The sequence below is a fragment of the Gavialis gangeticus genome, unplaced genomic scaffold, assembly GCF_001723915.1.
Source record: "Gavialis gangeticus isolate Ggan-Ray unplaced genomic scaffold, GavGan_comp1, whole genome shotgun sequence".
Taxonomy (NCBI): Eukaryota; Metazoa; Chordata; order Crocodylia; family Gavialidae; genus Gavialis; species Gavialis gangeticus.
The window spans coordinates 37,548,148-37,558,339 of record NW_017729026.1 but is presented as its reverse complement, the minus strand read 5'-3'; the positions used below and the strand labels follow the sequence as shown (position 1 = coordinate 37,558,339).

Genomic DNA, 10,192 nt, shown 5'->3' with positions numbered 1-10,192 from the left:
GGAGTGGAAAGAGAAGAAGAAACTGTGATGATCATTCAGAATATTGAACAGGAGAAGGACATGCGTGAAAGAGAGAATGACACCTATGGAAGAAGAAGAGAATGCTAGACTGATACCAAGAATAACTTCCTTTGTTTGCCACAGACTGCTCAGGTAAACTTGGTAGTCACTTTATGGTATCTCTATACCACCCAGTTATGGTGCCAGGCAGTGCTATACAGAGTCACAACACGCTCACTCTACATAAAATGCCACTCAGGCTCTGATTAGCATAACTGTCTTAGTGCAGCCACTCCTTTTCTTTCTTGTGTCCTTGTTGTGATAGGTGTACAGGCATCATAGCGCCTGCACCACCCCAGCAGCCCTTAATGGAGTATTGTGCATAGTCTCATAGCTGATCTTCCTGATGAATGACTGCATTGATACACTAAGTAAACTATACTCCTTATTGAGAAGATGCCAAGCATGGAGTGAGTACTGCCTGAAATTGTAACCGAGTGGGATAGACCTGTTCTGTGGTTCAATCCATATGTGTACCAGGGGAAAAAGAACATTCATAGATGTGTCATGGGGATAAATATTATAATGCAGGAATAATAATACAGAAAAGGGGCTTAAGTAATACCCTAGATAGAATATGCAGCATGTGGACAGTACAAATGTCAAATTTAGTAATATAGTAGACAGTGTTAGGGATGTCACTTTATTATTAACATTCTTTAAAATGCTGATTCAGACCATGTGCATAGGCATTTGACTCCTAGTGGCTATGTTTAAAACAAACTCCATTTGACTACACCTTGTGGGAAGTGATTCCCAGGTGAAGTGCCAGTTAATAGCTTGAGGCTTAGACTGTGTGAAGAAAAGAGCCATTATTTCAGTCTAGCTCTTGTTGCCTCAGACATCTGTGGAGGAGGATCTCACAGACCTGTCAAACCCAGATATTCAAATATCATGAGCCAGGTCCCATGAGCTCAGGTCTTGAGCTATGGTGTACAACTGATGAAATTTTAAGAATATATACTTTGTGGATTCGTTTATTTGCCCTCAGGGTTTTAATATTTTATGGTTCACATTTTAAACTGTTTATACATTTTACTGACTTATTTGTCCAATATAACATATATCATTTGCCCTTGGCACAAGGTCTGGAAGACAAGTTGCCCAGCTCCCTAGGTGAAGACCCTAACCATTGTTCTAGGGAGTTATGCTTGTTCCCCCTTCTATCTGGCCAGTGAATCTTGAATTCCATTTTGTACATATACATTTAAATCTTATTTTCCTTTCTATCCTAGAACCACCCTATACCCTGGTTTTTAGGATATGTCCCAAGAAATGAGACTTGGGAGTTTAAACACCTCAAGCTAAAGGTGGCTTTGAATGACAGTCTCTGAGATAATGGGTTAAAGGGGAACCAGCATCATCACAGTCTTTTCTTTCAGACTTGTTTTAAATGATGAGTGATCTCAATTCCATTTTCCATTTAGCTGCAGGGCAGAATTTCAGGCTATAAATTCCAGTTTGACATGAGCATTTCTCTACAGTCCTGAGGTGCCTAAGCTTAAAGTTATACAATCCACTAGGACTATACTAAATATGTGGGATGTTAAGCAGTGTTAAAGCTAGAACATGCTGTGAGCAGTTGCACGTTAAAGGTATACCGTTACTTGCCTGCACAGCTCTGACTTGTCACTAGAGGGATGGTAAGTAGGGGCATGGTTAAGAGCCAGGATACCTGGTTTCTATCCCTGCTCTGGGTGAGGGTGCTGAAAGACTGCAAATTGCTTGTTTTATTATTCCATGGTGGTGACTGAAGTTACTCTAACGTGAGGCTAACCCTCACCTGAAGTGACATAGTCTTGAAATGCTCAAAGGGCACTTAGCATAAGTTATTGAGCTTTAATGTGTGAACACTCGCATTTTGTATATGCATGGTATAGTTTAAGTGTAACATGTAACCTCACCCTTTTAAAAGAGGTGGAATTTAAGATACTCCTTTCTCTTCTGCATTTTCCATTTAGCTACCTTAGGCAGCTTTCCACTCAGTGCTCAGTTAATTGTGGATCTCATTCTGAGGTGCCTAACATTCCTGATACCCTGAATATGGGATGTTAGCACCTAATTCATTCTGGAAGCCAGGCACCTTAGTTAATCTGAGCATCATAATCCATAACTCCTAGTTCCTTGGAAGTCCTAAAAATTTTACCTTTACCCATAGTTACTATAAAAAATCTGTAACTAGAGGAGTCAGGAGTTTTTATTTGATATCTGAAAGTTTTAAATTAAAAGGGGAATGATTACCACTTCAATTTTTGTCTCTTCATGTATAATCAGTAAAATCTTTCAGATAGTATGGGCTTACTGGATAAAAATTCAGTGTGTATTTAATAATTACCATTATTTACATTTTTAAATACTCAACTCTGATTTTAAGCATTTTAAGCATTCACCTTGAAAGAGAAAGAAATTGTTGATTCTATGACAATTTATGCTCTTTTTGAAAATGGAGACTAGATAGATACACATCTCTGATGTGTAGCTTAGTTTTTATTTCTCCATTTGTGCACTGTACTCAAGAAGGATCCTATCTGTGTAAATAATGGTAATACTATCAATCTGCTGAAGAGGTAAAAATGCTGTATAAAGCAGGTTGATATAGGCTATCTGGAAAAAAACCACAAATGGGAGCTATAATAAGTATTGAGCCAAACAGCATCATTTGAAATAACACACAATTGTAAATTACTAGTTATATATTGGAAGAAATAAAATAAAAAACTAGAAGATTTAAAGATTCACAAGGATGTGAATCTAATATACAGAAGAAAACAATTCTGAGTACATTCCTATTATTAGTAAAAGAAAATGTTTCTCTTTTTTAAAAACAAATGACCTGCTTCTCTGCTATGCTCTGGATGCAATAGAAAGTCAGGACTGGTAATGGCATCCTGTATCCCTGTATCTGAAGCCAGCTTTATATCAACCCAGCCTTGTCTGGGCATATTTTAGAACAGCCCAGGAGCTGCTGTAAACTGTGCCAGCTGGTAAGTCTCCCTAATGGACCATCTGTTAGCTTGTGATTGTTGGAGCATAGAGTGTTTTAATTCTGTCTCCAGTAAAGCATTCCTTTTACCAAGGACAGAATGGGATGATGTAAGAGCCCATTAGACTGCTTTGATCTTGTTAAGGTTATCCTCAAACTGAGAATCATCAGCAGGGAATTCTCTAGTTAAGCAGGCTCCTATGCTTGTGAGTGAGGTAAACAATAGATGCTAATACACTGAATTATTGGGGGGAAAATAATTTCTAAAAACCTAGAAAAATAGAAAGTAAAGACTTGCTAGTTCATTCTGTTCATCACCTTTCCAAACAGTATTATCCTTCCCTGGATATATTCCAAGATAATTTTGTTCATTTTAGTTTTAAAGTACTCAGGAAATGCACTTCTACCACTTCTCCTTGGACAATATTTCCCAATCAAGTAGCTCACACTATTAAGATGATATCCAGTGTAAAATTTCCTATCATTTGCATTACATCTTCCTAGTTCATATCACCCTAAACTTTTCATTGTATATTTCCTTGCACTCTAGGATCCTTTGTATTATTGTTTGTGCTTCCCGATGTTCAGAGTGTTTTCTGATTTAGTACCATCTGCTTTCTAATTAATGTGTTTTATAGCTACTTCTAGATAATTCATAAAATGCTAATTAATGTTGGTTTAACAGTGGACCTCTAAGCAACCCTTTGGATTCTTCTGTTTGTAAAGTACTTGAGATACTGTGGATTCTTTCAGTCCAAGAATCCCTCTTATTTTAAATAACCGAAGATTTACCACACAAAAAAGAATGCATCTTCAATGTGTCATATTTGGGGCTAACTGTATTTAGGGAACCCTTGAGGAATCAGTGTTAAACTGACATAGCTACATACCCATATTGTTAGATGTGTTCTATAGAAACCTGTATTACGGCCAACAATTGCTATTCAGATATCTGTAATGTGTAATCATATTTCATTATATTAAAGAGATCAGTGTATGATTTTGTTGAAAAAGAATGTTTTTCAGGGCTGGAGGGAAATTAGCATATTTTATTAATATAAATAGTATGACGACAGGATTAAGATTTAGTGGTTAAGCAAAGTGAAAGTTGCGAGCTTTTATTCTGTGACACTATGTTCTGTTTCTTTAATAATATTTTATATCAGATATTTGTAAGTATGTATATCAGCCTGTATAACAGACATGTGTAAGAATTTACGTATTCCTTTAATTTGGCCATACTTAGGCTATTTTCTTTGTTGAAATAATCCTTGATTTTGATCTGTAATAGAAATTATGTTTTCCAAAAGTATATACTTTAATAACGTAAGTCATGGTACATTGTAATACATAGAATGACTCATTTTGCTTTTGGTGAAGTTTAGACTAGCAGTTAGCAGCCAGCTAATAAATCATTTCTTTTTCAACAAGCAGGGTGGCCTTTTTAGTTTCAGATCATCTACCGTTCAAGATAACATTGATCTGTCAAGCTTCTGCACAGTCACAAAGCTTAATTTGGATTTGACCATAGGAGTGCATATTTAGGCAACTGCCATATGCCAGGATATATCCATTCTTGTATTTGGGAGCTATACCTGCTTTGCAGTATGTGTACAACAGCTTACTAGGGACTTTTCATACAAATGATCTTAATCTAGTATTTAATATGCACAGATTGATACATACTGCTTTGAGATAATACACAGAAATCAAAGGCTATAGAAAAATATATTACAATTTACTCATGGGATCATTAATTAAAGATAGTGGCCCTGATCCTGTTATGACTTAATTTAAATTTGATCACTGAATAGCCCCGTGAGTCTAATTAGACCACTCTTGTTAATGTAAGGTGATGGGGAAGGCAAGAGATATAAAACATTATATAAACAGATGAAGTTTTAGATATACATGCAAATTTAACTTTCATCTTCCCAGACATGTGGATACATATGTTTGTAAGCACGGAAAAAGTGCATTTTCACACCACTTTGTATTCCAAAATATTTTGTTCAGAATTAAATAAAAAATAGATGTAGAATATTACATAACCTGCCCTACAAAATATTCTGCAAAGTACACCACTATAGAATAGGACCTTTTCAGTGACTAGCTAAATAATGCCTTCTCTCCCTTTATACCTCTTTTGACAAGAAAGAAATGATTCCCACCCCCACCCCCGCCTTTTTGTCCACAAAGTGTTATTTACAAAAAAAATGCAATTTGTATGTGTGCAGTAATGTATGGCGATACATTATAACATAGAGCTGTCATCCAGAAATCTTGGGACACTCAAAATATTTTAAAATATTAATCATATAATTCACAAGTCTGTTAACTGTGAACTAGTAAACAGTGTATTTCCCCTTCAGATTTACCCTGGGTAGTAGCATCCACAGAAAAGAATCTTGACTCTGTGTGTCACTCCTCCTCCTTTGAATAGAGATGTGTAATATACTATATCCCTTTCCAGGGTGCAAAGGTACTCTTTGTTCCTCATCCTCTTGTTCACAGGATAGGGCTAGGAGGTAATACTTAGTGTATAGTCTATGCTGTAACTGAGGGGTTCCCAAACTATACTATACATACCCTATGGGTACACAAGACATCTCTGGGGGGGCACATGGAAGAAATTGTGTAATGGCAAATTTAATTTTCACTATAATAATAATTGGCGTTTAAGGGGTTAAAAATATTAAAGTATACTGGCAGGGGTAAGCGGGAAGCTGGTAAATCTGGAAGGAGGTACATGATATGAAAAATTTGGGCACCTATGCTCTAACCCTCTTGAAACCAAAATAGGAACCTGTTTGATTCCTAAATGGCTGTGCAGTAAAGATGTGGAACATCTGTTGCTCTTCCTCCAGTGCATGGTTGTGTTGAACCTGGCCACAGTTGAGCTCTAAAACATTAGAGAATGAGTGAAACAATATAGGCCGGTTTGAATTATTTTGATTAATGAAAGAACTGAGTGCATGCTCTGGTTCACTGCTATCTATATTTTGTAACGTAGAGTACTTATAGATTCAAGGTACAAATTGTAGAAAATGTTATTGTGACACCTTTTTCTTCTCATTAATTTAAATGTTCACTATCAAATCATCAGGCAGTTTGTTAGTCTGTTGTCTTGTGCTGTCTGGTTGTATAAAGTCTGAAATGAAAAAGGTAATTTAAACAAATTAAATGCCTTCAGCAATAAGTAATATCTGTAGTCCATAAAACAGTAAGATTATGCCATGCTTATTTACAAGTCATCCTTACTCTTTGAGAAGAAAATCTGTTTTCTTTTTCAAATTGAATTACTATTGAAATAAAGGAACTATTAACCATGAGTAAATGTGGCAGAATAAGGCCAAGAATTCCATTGGTTTTCTTTTTTTTTTTCTTTTTCTTTCATTTTAATTTCAAGGCTAACATGTTAGGTCACAGAAATAGCTGACATTTTTGCTGTCAGCTTTTTCACAAAGATGTTAAGTGATTATCCTTTGGGACATGGAAGCAAAGGCAATAAAATATTCAAGATTCCACATGCAGGTTATTCTGATGAAAATTTAGAATGCAGTCAGAGTTTCTGGAGTAAGAAATAAGCTCTGATACTCTGATCAGCCAAATATTTAAAAACTGGTTAAATATTTAGTAACATCCAGTACTGATATTATGATTGCACACTTATGTTGTACAGCTTATATTATGCACTAGTTGGGCCACAGCCAATAACAAATGAGTTGCAATGGAGGACTTTTCAGTATCCTTAAGGCAGATGTCTAGAAGAGTCTAAGTGCATGTACTGGTGCTGAGTCAGTAACAAGCATTTCATTGGTTTGCATTTGTGAACAGTACATGAAAACTATTGTATTTAGAAGACCATTAAAATAGTATGCAAATATTACTTTTGATCACATAAAAACTGACTAAAGAGTCCCATTAGGTATATGTCCAATTTGATGCAGTATTTTTAATCAGAAATGTACTGCTTTTAAAGAAGATCAGTTGCACACATTTCTCCAGTCACCTTTGCCTCTCATAAGCCTTTGTGGTTTTCTTTCTTTAAAAAAAAATATTATGCTACAGAAAGAAAGAATAAATTAAAAATAAAAATGCCTTTTACACCGAATGTTGTGCTAAAATCTCCATAATAAACATGTATTTATTACTTTTAAGATAAAGTAAAAAATACAGCCAAAATTACGACTTTAAGTAGTAATAGCAGCCTGGAGTGATGGGAGGAAAAGTCATTAATACATTCTCTCCTTTCTTGAACATTGTGTACTTGAATGTAATGTACGTTAGGTCATATCTAAAGATCGTCAAAAAAGAAAATCAAAGAGTGTCCACGGGGTACTTTTCTCAATGTCAAGGACAGGAGTAAGGGGGTGAGCAATATAATGTTGCAGTTTAAAATGTAATTACCCTTTATTTGGAAGGGGATCCACTCATGTTTTGAATTTTACCACTCATGAGTTAAAATATCCTGACTAACTTCTGGTATCTGAAAAGGGTCTTCACTGGAATATTGTTCTCTCTGTTTCATGTGGAGTTTTTGAGAATCTCCTTTTTCAGTAGCATAAAATTTTCACTGGTAGCTCTATAAAAAGGCTGGACCTTTGACCTCTTGTTGTTTCAGAATGGTGTTTTGTTTCTACTGGGCCTTTAATTTCAAGACAGTAGTTTCACATCTTTAGGGGAAAATAGAGAAAGCGTTTTGTGTTAGTTTAATTTTTAATGACAAATATTTGATTTTGCTCAGAATTCTGAATTGTTAGAATAAATCCCAGTGTAGATGAGTGAATAGTTGGAAGGGACTATATAGTAGCCAGCCAGGTGCACGATAGATGTAACATCACATGGTTATTTATTTAGATATGTGTACATTAAAGTTTCTCTAGTTCAGATTGGCACAACTCATACACATTCTTTTCCTTTAAGTACATAGTTTTAAATGGTTACTAAAATGTTTTGTTGGGTTGAGCCTGACTGTTCAATACTTTTAGGATCAAATTCTTAATTACACTGCAAATTCTTATGCATATCAGAAGTTTTTGTATGTTCCATAAGTCTATGAATGGGCATGCATATATGTAGATGAAGGGTGAAGGTGTTCATATATATGGACATTTTTGCTAGAGAATCTGCAATGTAAAATTCTTACTTTTCCCTCCAAGAATATCAAATAGAATCAGAAGTAATTACCTTTATCATGGGTAGGCAAGTTTTCTTGTTAAGTAAGGTCCTGATCTTCATCTCAACTCTTTTTTTAAACAGAGACTGTCAACCAAAGCTGATTACTTTGTGATGTGAACTGCGGAGGATAAGGAATTAATTTCCAATTGTAAAATTACAGAACACAGTGTTCAGTACTTTCTATTATAACAATTCCAGTGTTGGGGTTTGGGCCTACCTATCTATTAAATTAAGTACTTTTCCACATGTCATGCCAATATGCCTTTTAAACAGTAACTGTTTTTTATGATAGTTATAAAGTGACAGGAGCAGCAGGGTGTTAGCTGTCATGGTCCCCCAGCTTTACCTGTGATAGATTAGAGTGTTATGTCCTGTGTTGTGTCAGGGTTGACTGTAGTTTTTCAAAGATGTTAGACAATGGATTTATATGAAATAGTTTGGATAGGAATGATCCCGCCTCAGGCAGAGGGTTGGACAGTATGACCTCTGGAGGTCCCTTCCAGCCTGATTTCTCTATGATTCTGAGATTCTATGAATTTAATTAAAAACTGCATCAGATTAGAGTGAAAGGACAATTCCTAAGTAATTAAGTTACTGGTCATATTTTAAATATCATAGTGTAATGACAGCTGTTAAATCATGAAAAATAACTTGGAAATTAACCTTAATATTTAAAAGGCTAAAATATGGGGAAACATTTCCTCTCTTAATCAAAAACACAAACATTATCAGATATTTTCTAATTTCATTCTAAAGGCTCTGATTCAGCATAGCACTGAAATACATATGTACATTTAAGCATGTGAATAGCCCCATGCTTTTCTGAACTGAGGCCAAAATGAAGCAAAGGATTTTTTTCTTTTTAATACAAAAACCTCAAATCTAGTTTTATTACAAAATAATAAAAAATAAGGTCAGAATGTTTAATTATAACCCAGTCAACCTTTATGAATAGTGTGCCAGTGTTGCTTTGGAGAACCAAATGAAACATTTCTTTGTTTATCAAATAGAGGCTTTTAAGGCAAGAGGTGTTCTTACATTGTATTAAGAGGATAAAAAATGGAGTGTTTGATCTTTTGAATTTTAATGTGCCGAAAAGATTATTGTGAAGAAAATTGCATTATTTGAAGTGACAGAAACATTACTCTGATAGCTTTGATTACATGTTAGCTCTTTAAAAAAAATACTTTTATAAAAGGGTGCATGTCCCAGTTTGGTTTTCTAACAGAGTGGCTTTAATGATTTGAGAAATTAGGAAAAATATATTGTCATTAGTTTAGTAATTAAACCGTGTAGTCTTTTCAATTGTTGTGGTGGATGTTTTCCTCTAATGCGATGATTTTTGAGTTTTTGTGCAATCATTCTATGAATATTATTACAAGCATGAACTAGCTCATACACAGTATGAAAATACTTTTAATACATGATTTAAAGGTTAAAATAATAGTTCCTACATAGCAACTATTTGTGTGCCAAGCCCTAACCATTGTTGTTAATAGCAGTAGTAGTACCAGTAATTAAAATGTCCCTTAAATATGTAGCATAATGTTGCATATTGGTGCTAAATTATCAAGCTATACAAAGATACTTTGAGGAGGAGGACCAAAAGCTATGTTTCTAAATGGAATTATAATAAGGAATAATTTACCTAGACATGTTTGCTTGTTTTACCCACTACTTTTGGCAAGCTAAGATTCAGATATCAAGCCATCATTATATACCGGTAATGTCAAAACTATATGTTCTAATAGCAGCATTAATTCTACTATCTGTTTGTAGTCTGTTCTCAAAGTCATTTCCTTATTGCTCTTCTGGTTGTATTCTGTCATATAGATGCTATTTTGTTAACTTCACTGCTCTCACCTTTTAAAGCCTGGTTCTGCAAGGTGCCGATGAGTGTCCTCAACTTCTTTTTGTGAAATAGCTCCAACCTTGATACTAAGCACCTCACAGGACAGTGGTTCTGCG

At 35.0% G+C, this 10,192-nt stretch overlaps 1 protein-coding gene across 1 annotated transcript in view; it reads left to right on the top strand.

The window, feature by feature from the left end:
* GRIK2 (glutamate ionotropic receptor kainate type subunit 2) overlaps positions 1-10,192 on the top strand; it is an 805,806-nt gene that overhangs the window by 612,444 nt on the left and 183,170 nt on the right. The gene's annotated exons all lie outside the window — the stretch shown is intronic.